The sequence below is a fragment of the Triticum aestivum genome, chromosome 3A (genome assembly GCF_018294505.1).
Source record: "Triticum aestivum cultivar Chinese Spring chromosome 3A, IWGSC CS RefSeq v2.1, whole genome shotgun sequence".
NCBI classification, from domain to species: Eukaryota; Viridiplantae; Streptophyta; class Magnoliopsida; order Poales; family Poaceae; genus Triticum; species Triticum aestivum.
The window spans coordinates 478,075,405-478,092,002 of NC_057800.1; positions in this window are offsets into that span (position 1 = coordinate 478,075,405).

Genomic DNA, 16,598 nt, shown 5'->3' on the forward strand with positions numbered 1-16,598 from the left:
CAATTCAAATAAACATCATCAAAAGATCATCAAACAGGCAAAATTCACACAGTTCAACTGTTGGGGAGCGCATTATTTCAATAATTTTCCTACGATCACGCAAGATCTATTTAGGAGATGCATAGCAACGAGAGGGGAGAGTGTGTCCACGTACCCTCGTAGACCGAAATTGGAAGCGTTTAGTAACGCGGTTGATGTAGTCGAACATCTTCGCGATCCAACCGATCCAAGCACCGTAGGTACGACACCTCCGTGTTCAGCACACGTTCAACACGATGACGTCCCTCGAGCTCTTGATCCAGTTGAGGACGAGGGAGAGTTCCGTCAGCACGACGGCGTGGCGACGGTGATGATGAAGTTACCGGCGCAGTGCTTCGACTAAGCACTACTATGATATGACCGAGGTGCGTAACTGTGGAGGGGGCACCGCACACGGCTAAGAGAAGACTTGGTGTGTGTTCTAGCGGTGCCCCCCACATATATATAGGTGGGAGGGGGAGGGAGCAGCAGGAGGCGCGCCCCAAGTAGTAGGAATCCTACTTGGGGCCTAATCCTATTCGGCCTCCCTCCTTTCCATGTTTTTCGGAGGGAGAAGGAAAGAGGAGGGGGGAGAGAAGGAAAGGGGATGCCGAATTGGCCCCCTTCCTTTCTCTTCTCTCCCTTTCCTCCCCCCTATTCGGCCATGTATGGGGCGCACCAGCCCACTAGGGGCTGGTCTGTCCCGCCCTAGGCCCAATAAGGCCCATATCTTGGCCGGGGGTGCCCGGAACCCCTTTCCTGTGACCCGATACGTACCCGATACCCCCGGAACACTTGCGGTGTTCAAATACTATCATCCTATATATGAATCTTTACCTCTCGACCATTTTGAGACACCTCGTCATGTCCATGATCTCACCCGGGACTCCGAATAACATCCGGTCATCAAATCACATAACTCATACAATATAAAATCGTCATCGAATGTTAAGCGTGCGGACCCTACGAGTTCGAGAACTATGTAGACATGACCGAGACACCTCTGTGGTCAATAACCAATAGCGGAACCTGGATGCTCATATTGGCTCCCACATATTCTACAAAGATATTTATCGGTCAAACCGCATAACAACATACGTCATTCCCTTTGTCATCAGTATGTTACTTGCCCGAGATTCGATCGTCGGTATCCTCATACCTAGTTCAATCTCATTACTGGCAAGTCTCTTTACTCATTCCGTAATGCATCATCCCGTAACTAACTCATTAGTCACATTTCTTGCAAGGCTTATAATGATGTGTGAAAGGATTGATATAGTTGACTAGAGGGGGAGGGGAGGGGGTGAATAGGCAACTAACAATTTTTTAACTTTTCTTTACCAATTTAAACTTTGCATCAAAGTAGGTTGTCTAGATATGCAACGAGAGGTGAGCAACCTATATGATGCAACAACAAAAAGTACACAAGCAAGCTAAGGATACAACACAAAAAGATTGCACAAGTAAAGGCACGAGATAACCAAGAGTGGAGCCGATGAAGATGAGGATGTGTTACCGAAGTTCCTTCCTTTTGAGGGGAAGTACGTCTCCGTTGGTGCGGTGTGGAGGCACAATGCTCCCCAAGAAGCCACTAGGGCCATCGTATTCTCCTCACGCCCTCACACAATGCGAGATGCCGTGATTCCACTATTGGTGCCCTTGGAGGCGGCGGCCGGACATTTACAAACAAGGTTGGGGCTCTCTCCACAACCGAATTGGAGGCTCCCAACGAACCACGGAGCTTCACCATAGTGGAATATGGCTCCGAGGTGACCTCAACCATCTAGGGTGCTCAAACACCCAAGAGTAACAAGATCCGCAAGGGATGAGTGGGGGGAATCAAATTTCTCTTGTGAAAGTGTAGATCTGGGCCTTCTCAACTAATCCCTAGAAAATCAACAAGTTTGATTGGGTAGGGAGAGAGATCGGGCGAAAATGAGCTTTGGAGCAACAATGGAGCTTGGGAAAAGAGGTAGGTCAACTTGGAGAAGAAGACCTCCTTTTATAAGGGGGGGGGGGACAAACCAACCGTTATCCTCGCTCAGCCCCGCACAGGGCGGTACTACCGCAGGGGTGGGCGGTACTACCGCTGTGGCCAGCGGTACTGCCGCGCAGAAGGACGGGAGCGGGAACCAGAGCAGGACCTGGACCCAGGGCGGTACTACCGCGGTGGTAAGAACGGTACTACTGCCTAAGAGCGGTACTATCGCCCCTACTGCCGCAATTAGTGCTGCAAAACCCAACACGAAAGGAGAAACCTCGAGTCGAGGCGGTAGGAGCACGGAGCCGCAGCGGTACTACCGCTACGACCAGACCACAGGGAGAAGGCAGCAAGGGAGCCTTCAACGAAATGGAAAAACTCAGAGGGTGCACAAGGGATGTGTACGTGTTGATTCCACCCTAGCCTCACCAATGCGGACCCCCTCTTAATAGTACGGCTTTCCTACGACTCAAACCCACCGAAAAGAAATGTAGACAAACGCCGTCTTCAATAGTCTTCGAGGGGGACAAAAGCCGTCTTGTGCCTAGTGATGAAACGTCTGAAATACTCAAGGCACACGATTAGTCCGCAAAAGCATTATCATCAATCACCAAAACACCTTAGGGATAAATATGCCCTTACAATCTCCCCCTTCTGGTGGATTGATGACAATACGGGATTTGCACAAAGGGGAAAATATAGGACATAAGCAAACCCCACATCTCTAAAATATAGACGGGCTCCCCCTAGATGTGTGTTATCTAGATAAGTGCTTTGGACTGCACGGCGCACATACTAGGATCAACACTCTCCCTATATTTTATAGACAATGCATATCTTACAACAATAAGGCTAACACTAAGCAAGATAGTAAATATGAGCATAACATAAATATCACAAGATAACATAAGCTCAATAAGATGTGGTAGAGTGCATATGTCTTACACCATATGATAGATAAGTCTCACAAGCACAACCAAACCAACACAAGCAAGGTTCAACACGAGAAAAGAGTTTGCGAGAAAGACAGGCAAGGCAAACACGCCACACAAACACACGCTCGCAACTCGACAACGACAAATCCCTAAGCTCTCTCCCCCTTTGGCATCGAGACACCAAAAAGGCAAAGAGCGTTGCTAAGGCTCCAGGTGATAGCAAACTGAGGGGCTCTATCATCACATCCTGGAGGGATCGTGTGCACTACCATCCTCAGGCGGAAACTGCTCGGTGTCTGAATCGGTCCATGGACAGTGCTGCTGAATCCAGTCCTCCTCATCAGTGATCTTGCCCTTAGAACCACTGGCAATGGTCGCACCCAACTGACGCATGAGCTCCTTGTGACGACTCCTGGCCTGCTACTCAGCAACATGAGTCATGCACTGACCGTGAGACTCCATGCAGAAGAGTTTCTTCATGTTGCGCTTGAGCTTCTTTGCCCAAGAGGGCTCTGCTCCAGATGGCTCATAGTCATCGTCATCATCAGCATCAGCCTCGGTCTCCATGTCAGCAGCTCCAGGCGGAATGCCAGAACTCGGAGCTGTGGTGCCCCAATTCTCCTTCTTCCTTAGACGCTTGATCTCATGAGAAACTAGATCCCCAGTCTACAGCACCACCTTAGGATGCACACGCTCCTAGGCCTTCTCAATGAGCAACATGATAAATGGTCCATAGATAGGGCACTTGCGCTCAGAGATGGCGGAAACCAACTCAGGCCACATGACATGAGAGATATCCAAAGAGTCTCTAGTGTTTTCTTTCTTCTCATGTTGATAGAAAAGAAGCATATCCACAAGAAAAGAGTGTACCATATCCGAGTTGTCAATGCGAGGGAAGAGGGTCTCCCTGAAGATGCGATGGAGAATATCTAGAAATGTTGGCAGCTCATAGGTCTCCTTCTGACTCACTGGGTTAATCTTCAAGGTACAGTATGGCCAGAGAGATTGCTTGTGAGTGGAAGTTGCATTGCGATGAGGGAGAAAGCCAACTGGGTTCTCAAGACCTTGATCCTCAATTCCAAGAAGCTCCATGAAGGCCTTCCACTTGACAGAAAGCATCCTGCCATTTGTCATCCAAGTCAGAGTCGCGCCCTCATCTGTTCCAAGATGTACGGTGGCATAAAATTGAGCCACCAAATCTGCATCAAAGTCCTTGTTGAACTACACGATCCTGAGGATGTTCAACTGAGAGCACATCTGGAGAGCCTCCCCAAAGTAGTCAGGATCCTTCTCCATAAAGACAACGTCGATGGAGCGAACATCAACAAAAAGATTATTCTTGGCTTTGATCACATCAAAGTAGAAGGCATACTGAAAACGGTTCCAGAACGGGCGGTTGACCAAGGCGGGTTCTTAAGCGACCTCATAGGGGTTACGCCGACGCTTTTCCCAAAATTCCTTGGCAGACATATCTGTCACAGACTTGGTCCTTGGCTTGGGCTTGGACGCACTCATCTTCTTCATTTGAGGCGGAGGCGGAACACTTGATGGGGCCGCCGTTGTCTCAGAGGTGCGGTAGCGCTTGGAAGTTGCACGCCCAGGGTTGGCACGGCGCGCATGCTGCTCAGAAGGACCATCACCTAGAACCAAACACATAGACACACAGAACAACCAGAAATAACGAGCATAAGCCACCAAACACATCAAAAGAGATCAAAAAAATGGCAGGTACATAATGGAATTGGGCAAACAACGGTAGTACCGCGATCCATAAGCGGTAGTACCGCCCTAGCGGTAGTACCGCTCCCAGTGGAGCGGTACTACCGCTCAAGACGGGGAAACGGCGGTTCCCTACTGCCATGGTCAAATCCGACACTACCGGACTGCCAAATTCGAAAATACTCCTAGCAGTTATCAATCCCAAAAGTCTAGTCGCCTTCTCCAACCTACTCAAGCCTAGATTTAGCCAAAAATCAAGAGATGCAACCACTATTGCCGCTAAGACACTAGATCTGAAATCTAGACAAAAGGAGAGGAGGAACGGGGGCAATACCGGCATCCATGCCAAGAGGACGGGGTGGGGATCGACTCCACCGAAGGAAATGGAGAGGGACGGCCCGGAGACGGCGGCCCGCCGGAGCCCTCCCGCGGCGAGTCGACGCTAGAGAGACGAAGAAGAACGAGGGGGCGGTGCGAATGGGTATGGGGGAGACGAAACCTCCCCCTGCCCTGACATAACTCCCTGGTCCCGCCCCTCAACGGTAGTACCGCTCGGGTGGGCGGTAGTACCGCTTATCAACATAAGCGGTAGTACCGCGCACCACCAGCGGCAGTACCGCCCAGCAAGACCCAACGACTAGACACCACACAGCTAGCTGAAAAAGAAGGGAAAAAACAAAAGGCAAGAAGAGGGAACCAAAACACAGCAACGAGAACACTAGCGAGAGGACAAGAAACACACACCTCTTCAAGAGAGGGCGGTGGCCGAGGCTACCTATGTATGAGTCAAGAGGTATGGTGCCGCGAAGATTTTAACCTTGGGCCCATGACCAAAACTCGTCTTTGAAGCACAAGTACCATCAAAATGTCTAATGTGAAAGACTTGATCAATTTATGCATAATGGGGGGAGGGAGAGTTCATTGAGAGAACAACATTGCTCGAATCAATGATATTTAGCTCATGTCTTTACTCGCGAAATCTTGCTTCATCCAAAGGCTTCGTGAAAATATCTGCAAGATTATCATGAGTGTTGACATAGTTGAGCTCGATCTCCCCTCGCCTAATGTGATCCCGGATGAAGTGATACCGAATCGCAATATGCTTCGTCTTGAAATGTTGACCCGGGTTGAGAGAAATCTTGATGGCACTTTCATTGTCACACCAAATAGGCACTTTGTCACAAATGACACTGTAATCCTTTAAAGTTTGCCTCATCCAAAGAAGTTGTGCACAACAACTACCGATGGCCACGTACTCCGCCTCGATGGACGAGAGATACACACAACTTTGCTTCTTGGAAGACCAACTCACCAAAGAGCAACCAAGAAATTGGCATCCTCCAGAAGTGGACTTCCTATCCACTTTGTCTCCCGCCCAATCGGAGTCCGAATAACCTACAAGTTTGAAGTTTGCTCCTCTTGGGTACCATAAGCCAAAGTTTGGGGTATGAGCCAAATATCGAAAGATTCGCTTGACCGCCACAAAGTGGCTTTCCTTAGGTGCGGCTTGAAATCATGCACAAATTCCCACACTCAACATGATATCCGGTCTAGATGCACAAAGGTAAAACAAGGAGCCAATCATGGAGCGATATACCTTTTGATCCACCGCTTTACCATTGGGATCTAAGTCAAGTTGGCATTTGACAGGCATTGGAGTGGAAGCCGGCTTGACATCATTGAGCTTGAATCTCTTGAGCATGTCTTGAGTGTATTTGGATTGGTTGATGAAGGTTCCTTCTCTCCATTGCTTGACTTCGAACCCGAGAAAGAACTTCAATTCTCCCATCATGGACATCTTAAACTTACAGGTCATGAGTGCGGCAAATTCCTCATTGAAAGCTTTGTTAGGGGAACCAAAGATAATATCATCAACATATAGTTGGCACACAAACAACTCCCCTTTGACCTTCTTGGTAAAAAGAGTGGGGCCGATTTTCCCAATTTCAAAACCGTGATCTTGCAACAGCTCGGTAAGGGGTATGATCGGGAAAATAGGGATCCTTGAACCCGGGGGGTTGCTTGACATACACCAAGTCATTAATGGGACCATTAAGAAAAGCACTCTTTGAAGGAAATATGCCCTAGAGGAAATAATAAAGTTATTATTTATTTCCTTATATCATGATAAATGTTTATTATTGATGCTAGAATTGTATTAACCGGAAACTTAGTACATGTGTGAATACATAGACAAACAGAGTGTCACTAGTATGCCTCTACTTGACTATCTCGTTGAATCAAAGATGGTTAAGTTTCCTAGCCATAGACATGAGTTTTCATTTGATTAACGGGATCACATCATTGGAGAATGATGTGATTGACTTGACCCATTCCGTTAGCTTAGCACGATGATCGTTTAGTTTGTTGCTACTACTTTCTTCATGACTTATACATGTTCCTCTGACTATGAGATTATGCAACTCCCGAATACAGGAGGAACACTTTGTGTGCTACCAAACGTCACAACGTAACTGGATGATTATAAAGGTGCTCTATAGGTGTCTCCGATGGTACTTGTTGAGTTGGCATAGATCGAGATTAGGATTTGTCACTCTGATTGTCGGAGAGGTATCTCTGGGCCCTCTCGGTAATGCACATCATTATAATCCTTGCAAGCAATGTGACTAATGAGTTAGTTGTGGAATGATGCATTACGGAACAAGTAAAGAGACTTGCCGGTAACGAGATTGAACTAGGTATTAAGATACCAACGATCGAATCTCGGGCAAGTAACATACCGATGACAAAGGGAACAACGTATGTTGTTATGCGGTTTGACCGATAAAGATCTTCGTAGAATATGTAGGAGCCAATATGAGCATCCAGGTTCCGCTGTTGGTTATTGACCGGAGATGAGTCTCTGTCATGTCTACATAGTTCTCGAACCCGTAGGGTCCGCACACTTAACGTTCAGTGATGATCGGTATTATGAGTTTATGTGTTTTGATGTACCAAAGGTTGTTGAGTCCCGGATGAGACCAGGGACATGACGAGGAGTCTCAAAATGTTCGAGACGTAAAGATCGATATATTGGAAGGCTATATTTCGGACATCGGAAAGGTTCTGAGTGGTTCGGGTATTTATCGAAGTACCACAGAGTTACGGGAATTCACCGGGGAGTATATGGGCCTTATTGGGCCTTAGTGGAATAGAGGAGAAGGAAGGGAAAAGAGGGAGGTGCGCCCCCCAAGCCCAATCCGAATTGGGAAGGGGGCCGGCCCCCCTTTCCTTCCTCCCTCTCTCCTCCTTCCTTCCTCTCCTACTCCTACTTGGAAGGGGGGAATCCTACTCCCGGAGGGAGTAGGACTCCCCTAGGGCGCGCCATAGAGAGGGCCGGCCCTCCCCCTCCTCCACTCCTTTATATACGGGGGAGCGGGGCACCCCATAGACACACATATTGATCTTTGATCTTTTAGCCGTGTGCGGTGCCCCCCTCCACCATAATCCACCTCGGTCATATCGTAGCGGTGCTTAGGCGAAGCCCTGCGTTGGTAGCTTCATCAACACCATCATCACGCCGTCGTGCTGACAGAACTCTCCCTCGAAGCTCTACTGGATCGTGAGTTCGTGGGACGTCACTAGCTGAACGTGTGCAGATCGCGGAGGTGTCGTATGTTCGGTACTAGGATCGGTCGATCGTGATGACGTACAACTACATCAACCACGTTGTCATAACGCTTCCGCTTACGTTGTCATAACGACACTGTCCCCTCTCATTGCTATGCATCACCATGATCTTACGTGTGCGTAGGATTTTTTTTTGAAATTACTGTGTTCCCCAACAGTGGCATCCGAGCCAAGTTTATTCATAGATGTTATATGCACGAGCAGAACACAAAGGAGTTGTGGGCGAGGGTATATACATATTGCTTGCCGTCACTAGTTGATTCTTGACACAACTGTTCAGACCGACATTACGCGTACGCTTACGCGAGACTGGTTCTACCGACGTGCTTCACACACAGGTGGCTGGTGGGTGTCAGTTTCTCCAACGTTAGTTGAATCAGATTCAATGAACATGGTTCTTTCTGAAGATCAAATGGCAATCACTATACCGCGTTGTGGTTTTTGATGTGTAGGTAAGAACAGTTCTGGCTCAGCCCGTAGCAGCCACGTAAAACTTGCAACAACAAAGTAGAGGACGTCTAACTTGTTTTTGCAGGGCTTGTTGTGATGTGATATGGTCAAGACGTGATGAGATATAATTTGTTGTATGAGATGATCATGTTTTTGTTGAAGTTATCGGCAACTGGCAGAAGCCTTATGATTTTCTCTTTATTGCATAAGATGCAAGTGCCAAATAATTGCTTTACTTTATCGCTATGCGATAGCAATTGTTGGAACAGCAATAGTTGGCGAGACGACCATGTGATGACACATTGATAGAGATCAAGATGATGGAGATCATGGTGTCATGCCGGTGACAATAGAGATCATGACGGTACTTTGGAGATGGAGATTAAAGGTGCAAGATGATCATGGCCATATCATGTCACATATTTTGATTGCATGTGATATTTATCCTTTATGCATCTTTCGGCGGCAACATTATAAGATGATCTCTCACTAAATTTCAAGGTATAAGTGTTCTCCCTGAGTATGCACCGTTGCGACAGTTCGTCGTGCCGAGACACCACGTGATGATCGGGTGTGATAAGCTCTACGTTCACATACAACAGGTGAAGTCAGTTTTGCACACGCGGAATACTCAGGTTAAACTTGACGAGCCTAGCATATGCAGATATGGCCTCGGAACACTGGAGACCAAAAGGTCGAGCGTGAATCATATAGTAGATATGATCAACATAGTGATGTTCACCACTAAAAACTACCCCATCTCACGTGATGATCGGACATAGTTTAGTTGATTTGGATCATGTGATCATTTAGATGACTAGAGGGATGTCTATCTAAGTGGGAGTTCTTAAGTAATATGATTAATTGACCTTTAATTTATCATGAACTTAGTCCTGATAGTGTTTGCATATCTATGTTGTAGATCAATTGCTCGCGTATAGCGTCCCCGTTTATTTTTTTGATATGTTCCTAGAGAAATACTATGTTGAAAGATGATAGTAGCAATGATACGGACTAGGTCCATGATCTGAGGTTTATCCTCATTGCTGCACAGAAAATTATGTCCATAATGCACCGCTAGGTGACAGAACTATTGCAGGAGCAGATGCGGACATTATGAACGTTCTGACAAGCTCGGTATGATGACTACTTGATAGTTTAGTGCACCATGCTTTACGGCTTAGAACCGGGACTTCAAAAATGTTTTGAACACCACGGAACATATACGATGTTCTAAGAGTTGAAATTGGTATTTCATACTCATGCCCATGTCAAGAGGTATGAGACCTCTGACAGTACTTTGTCTACAAGATGGAGGAGAATAGCTCAACGAGTGAGCATGTGCTCAGAATGTCTGAGTACTACAATCACTTGAATCAAGTGGAGTTAATCTTCCCGATAAGATAGTGATTGACAGAGTTCTCTAGTCACTATCACCAAGTTACTAGAACTTCGTGATGAACTATAATATGCAAGGGATAACAGAAACAATTCCCAAAGCTCTTCGCGATGCTGAAATCGGCGAAGGTAGAAATCAAGAAAAAGCATCACGTGTTGATGGTTGACAAGACCACTAGTTTCAACTAAAAGGGCAAGGGAAAGAAAGGGAACTTCAAGAAGAATGGCCAGCAATTTGCCACTCCCATGAAGAAGCCCAAAGCTAGACCCAAGCCTGAAACTGAGTGCTTCTACTGCAAAGGAAATAGTCACCGGAAGTGGAACTACCCTAGATACTTGGCGGATAAGAAGGATGACAAAGTGAACAAAAGGTATATTTGATATACATGTTATTGATGTGTACTTTACTAGTGTTTATGGCAAACCACTCAGTATTTGATACTAGTTCAGTTGCTAAGATTACTAACTCGAAACGGGAGTTGCAGAATGAACATAGACTAGTTAAGGGTGAAGTGACGATATGTGTTGGAAGTGGTTCCAAGATTGATATGATCATTATCGCACACTCCCTATACTTTTGAGATTAGTGTTGAACCTAAATAAATGTTATTTGGTGTTTGCGTTAAGCATGAATATGATTTGATTATGTTTATTGCAATACGATTATTCATTTAAAGTCAGAGAATAATTGTTGTTCTGTTTACATGAATAAAACCTTCAATGGTCATACACCCAAGGTGAATGGTTTATTGAATCTCAATCGTAGTGATACACATATTCATAATATTGAAGCCAAAAGATGCAAAGTTAATAATGATAGTGCAACTTATTTGTGGCACTGCTGTTTAGGTCATATTGGTCCAAAGCGCATGAAGAAAATCCATGCTGATGGGTTTTTGAAATCACTTGATTATAAATCAGTTGATGCTTGCGAACCATGCCTCATGGGCAAGATGACTTAGACTCTGTTCTCTGGAACAATGGAGCGAGCAACAGACTTGTTGGAAATCAGACATACTGATGTATGCAGTCCGATAGTGTTGAGGCTCGCGGCAGGTATCGTTATTTTCTGACCTTCACAGATGATTTGAGCAGATATGGGCATATCTACCTGATGAAACATAAATCTGAAACATTTGAAAAGTTCAAATTATTTCAGAGTGAAGTGGAAAATCATCGTAACAAGAAAATAAAGTTTCTATGATCTAATCATGGAGGAGAATATTTTGAGTTACGTGTTTGGTCTTCATTTGAAACAATGCGGAATAGTTTTGCAACTCATGCCACCTGGAACACCACATCGTAATGGTGTGTCCGAACGTCGTAATCGTACATTATTGGATATGGTGCGATCTATGATGTCTCTTACCGATTTACCACTATCGTTTTGGGGTTATGCATTAGAGACAGCTGCATTCATGTTAAATAGGGCACCATCTAAATCCGTTGAGACGACACCGGATGAACTATGGTTTGGCAAGAAACCTAAGCAGTCGTTTCTTAAAGTTTGGAGTTGCGATGCTTATGTGAAAAAAATTCATCCTGATAAGCTCAAACCCAAATCGGAGAAGTGCGTCTTCATAGGATACCCAAAGGAGACAGTTGGGTACACCTTCTATAAGAGATCCGAAGGTTTGTTGCTAAGAATGAATCCTTTCTAGAGAAGGAGTTTCTCTTGAAAGAAGTGAGCAGGAGGAAAGTAGAACTTGATGAGGTAACTGTACCTTCTCCCGAATTGGAAAGTAGTTCATCACAGAAATCAGTTCCAGTGATTCCTACACCAATTCGTGAGGAAGCTAATGATGATGATCATGAAACTTCAGATCAAGTTACTACCGAACCTCGTAGGTCAACCAGAGTACGGTACGCACCAGAGTGGTACGGTAATCCTGTTTTGGAAATCATGTTACTAGACCATGATGAACCTGCGAACTATGAGGAAGCAATGATGAGCCCAGATTCTGCAAAATGGCTTGAGGCCATGAAATCTGAGATGGGATCCATGTATGAGAACAAAGTATGAACTTTGATTAACTTGCCCGATGATTGGTGAGTCATTAAGAATAAATGGATCTTCAAGAGGAAGACGGATGCTGATAGTAGTGTTACTATCTACAAAGCTCGAATTGTCGCAAAAAGTTTTCAACAAGTTCAAGGTGTTGACTACGATAAGATTTTTTCACTCGTATCGATGCTTAAAAGTCTATCCGAATCATGTTAGCAGTTGTCGCATTTAATGAAATATGACAAATGGATGTCAAAACTGCATTCCTTAATGGATTTCTTAAAGAACAGTTGTATATGATGCAACCAGAAGGTTTTGTCGATCCTAAAGGTGCTAACAAAGTGAGCAAGCTCCAGCGATCCATCTATGGACTGGTGCAAGCATCTCGGAGTTGGAATATATGCTTTTATAAAGTGATCAAAACATATGGTTTTATACAGACTTGTGGTTTGGCAAGAAATTGAGTGGGAGCACTACAACATTTCTGATAAGTGTATGCGAATGACCTATTGTTGATCAGAAATAATGTAGAATTTTCTAGAAGTCATAAAGGAGTGTTTGAAAGGAGTTTTTCAAAGAAAGACCTCGGTAAAGCTACTTACATATTAAGCATCAAGATCTATAGAGATAGATCAAGACGCTTGATATATTTTCAATGAGTACATGCCTTGACAAGATTTTGAAGTAGATCAAAATGGAACAGTCAAAGAAGGAGTTCTTGCCTGTTTTACAAGGTGTGAAGTTGAGTAAAGACACAAAACCCGACCATGGCAGAAAATAGAAAGAGAATGAAAAGTCATTCCCTATGCCTCAGTCATAGGTTCTATAAAGTATGCTATGTTGTGTACCAGACCTATTGTATACCTTAGCATGATTTTTGGCAAGGGAGTACAATAGTGATCTAGGAGTAGATCACTAGACAGTGGTCAAAATTATCCTTAGAGGACTAAGGAAATATTTCCGGGTTATGGAGGTTGAGGAAGTCCTGGATTAGGGGGTGTTCGGGTAGCCGGACTATACCTTCAGCCGGACTCCTGGACTATGAAGATACAAGATTGAAGACTTCATCTCGTGTCCGGAGGGGACTTTCCTTGGCGTGGAAGGCAAGCTTGGCGATGCGGATATTCAAGATCTCCTACCGTTGTAACCGACTCTGTGTAACCCTAACCCTATCCGGTGTCTATATAAACCGGAGGGCTATAGTCCATAGGCAATCAACTCCATACACAACAATCATACCATAGGCTAGCTTCTAGGGTTTAGCCTCCTTGATCTCGTGGTAGATCTACTCTTGTACTACTCATATCATCAATATTAATCAAGCAGGAGTAGGGTATTACCTCCATCGAGAGGGCCCGAACCTGGGTAAAACAAAGTGTTCCCTGCCTCCTGTTACCATCCGGCCTAGACGCACAGTTCGGGACCCCCTACCCGAGATCCGCCGGTTTTGACACTGACATTGGTGCTTTCATTGAGAGTTCCTCTGTGCCGTCACAATCAGGAAGGATGCCTCCTCCCGTCTTTAAAGACTGCGTCGTTGCTAAGGGAGCCTTGGCTGTCGGTCAAACCCCCCGGCTAGGTGGTTTTCTCATGACCACCTGTTCGGCTGTTGCGCCGACGGTGACCTCTCGGGTCATCAAAAGCAACCTACACGTCAGCTCGGAGCTCGTCGAGCAGCTAGATCCAATGGAGCTCTCTTCCGTAAATGAGCTCTTGGATCGCATCGCCGCCGTGGGGGTCGCTACGGATTACGACTAGGTTGGGCTTAAACCCGATCTAAGAGAAATTAACTCTCCCCAAGTCACCCACCACGTTGCCGTGGTAGAGGCGCAGTGCGGCGACCCTTCATCTATTTTAAGGACTAGCTACGTCCAAATTCCCGACTCCTCCAAGCCGGATACCCGCGGAGAGGAGGATGTAACTCAGGACCTGAGCTTAGGATCAGGCAACGGGCTAGATTCGTCGGACAACATCCAAGAATACGAACTTCAGAGTTTGGAAACTCTTCGGCCTCCGAATCTTGGGTTGGGTGAGGTTTCAGATTCAACGACACCCGCCCACCCGAACATAAGCGATCTCTCCCAAATCAGGCGGAGGCCCGAGGAAACAGTACATCATTACTGGGCCAGATTCCTCCTGGTTATGAACGGGATAAAGGATTGCCGCGAGGGAGACGCAATCTCTATTTTCTGCAGTAATTGCACGGACGAGGGAATCCTTAACGCCGTAAGTCGTCGTGATATCACACGCTTCGCTGACTTGGCGTCCATAGTACAAAAATACTGTGCGATGGAAGGTGCCTGGAAAACCGAAATAGAATTTTGGGATAATCCAGCCTTGAATAGTAATCCCATCCGAACTAAGAGGGTGCATCATCATAGGACACCCGGGATAAACACCAAAAAGCCAAAACCCTCTACAGGGCATGGAACCGTACTGGAAAGGTGGCTTGATGGACCCTGTAGAATTCATAGTACAGAGGACGCCACACCAACTCACAGCCTTAGAGCATGTTGGATACTCCGGCAGGTGGCCAAAATTGGCGAGGACCTCTTAATTTTGGAGGCCGCAGAAAGCCAGCCTGAGGACACCAGTACCGTTCTCACAGTCTTCGAGACTTTCGCATCAAATAATATGCGAAAAAGAACACTCCGCAGCCTCGCCGAAGTCTTTCAAGTTGCAACAATAAATCCGTGGAGCGACACTGCTATTACCTTCAACGCAAGTGATGAACCTAGATTCCGAACAGCCCGAGCACCAGCCGCATTGGTCCTCAGTCCCATAGTGGACGTCTTTCGCCTCACCAAGGTGCTCATGGATGGAGGCAGCGGACTGAACCTCATTTATGAGGAAACCCTTCAAAAAAATGGAAATAGACTGGAACCGCATCGAGCGAAGCAGCACAACCTTTAGAGGAATAATCCCCAGTCAGGAAGCGTGCTGCACAGGAAAAATCACACTAGATGTGGTGTTCGGCACGCCGGATAATTACAGGTCCGAAGAAGTCACGTTTCAGGTGGCCCCGTTTAAGAGCGGACATCACGCTTTACTAGGGCGGGAAGCATTCACAATCTTCCAAGCAATACCCCATTACGGGTACATGAAGCTTAAGATGCCCGGGCCGAATGGAATTATCACTCTAGCTAGTGATCCGGACATAGCACTCCGCGCCGAAAACAAGACGACCGCATTAGCCCTTGAGGTACTATCCGAAGCCTTAGCGGCCGAGGAACTGACTGCGCTGCGCTCCACGGTTAATAGGGATGATGTGATACTCGATAAGAGATCCAAATCCACATCCTTCAAGCCAGCTGATGAAATAGTCAAATTCCAGGTCCATCCAACGGACCCCAATAAAACAGCTTCCATCGGGGCACGACTGAACCCTGATGTAGACGTCGTACTGCGAGAGTTCCTACGAGAGAACTAGGATATTTTCGCCTGGCACCCTTCAGACATGCCAGGGATCCCACGCAGGCTGGCCGAACACAGCTTAAATATCCTAAAAGGATTCAAACCTGTCAAACAAGCCCTTCAGCGTTTTTCCGAACCCAAGAGACAGGCCATGGGAGAGGAGCTAGCCAAGCTATTGGAAGCCGGATTCATTAGAGACATAAAACATCCGGACTGGCTAGCAAACTTGGTGATGGTTGTCGTGGTTCTAAGCCTGACAGTAGAGTGGGGGTAGGTATGGAGAGGCAAGGTCCTAGCTATGGAGAGGTTGTAAGCACAAAGGATGTACGAGTTCAGGCCCTTCTCGGAGGAAGTAACAGCCCTACGTCTCGGAGCCCAGAGGCGGTCGAGTGGATTATGAATGTATGGATTACAAGGTGCCGAACCCTTCTGCCTGTGGAGGGGGGTGGCTTATATAGAGTGCGCCAGGTCCCCAGCCAGCCCACGTAGGAGAAGGTTTAAGGTGAGTTAAGTCCGGGGCGTTACTGGTAACGCCCCACATAAAGTGCCTTAACTATCATAAAGTCTACTTAATTACAGACCGTTGCGGTGCAGAGTGCCTCTTGACCTCCTGGTGGTCGAGTGCGTCTTCGTGGTCGAGTCCTTCAGGCCAGTCGAGTGTGTCCTCGTTGGTCGAGTGAGTCCTCGTTGGTCGACTGGAAGGCGACCTCTTCTAGGGATGTCCTAGGGTAAGTTACTTGGGACAGGTCCGTGACCCTACCCTAGGTACATAACCCCATCATTAGCCCCCGAATGGATTGAGGCTTTGAGTGAAGAAAGAGTTGATGTCGTTTCCGATTAACCTTTGCGCTCTAGTTGTGCGCTGTTCTGGATCAAAGAATCTCTTCGTTGACAGGGAGCAATTCGTCTTTGGTCGACTCGATCCATTCTATTTTTGCGTCGAGTGATCTTTCGAGCTTCGTCGATCTCCGAGCGACGGATCGCCGGAATCACCGCGTCTGACAGACTGGTTTGTTGTTCGCGGATTCTGCGGGGTGCGAAATTTGGG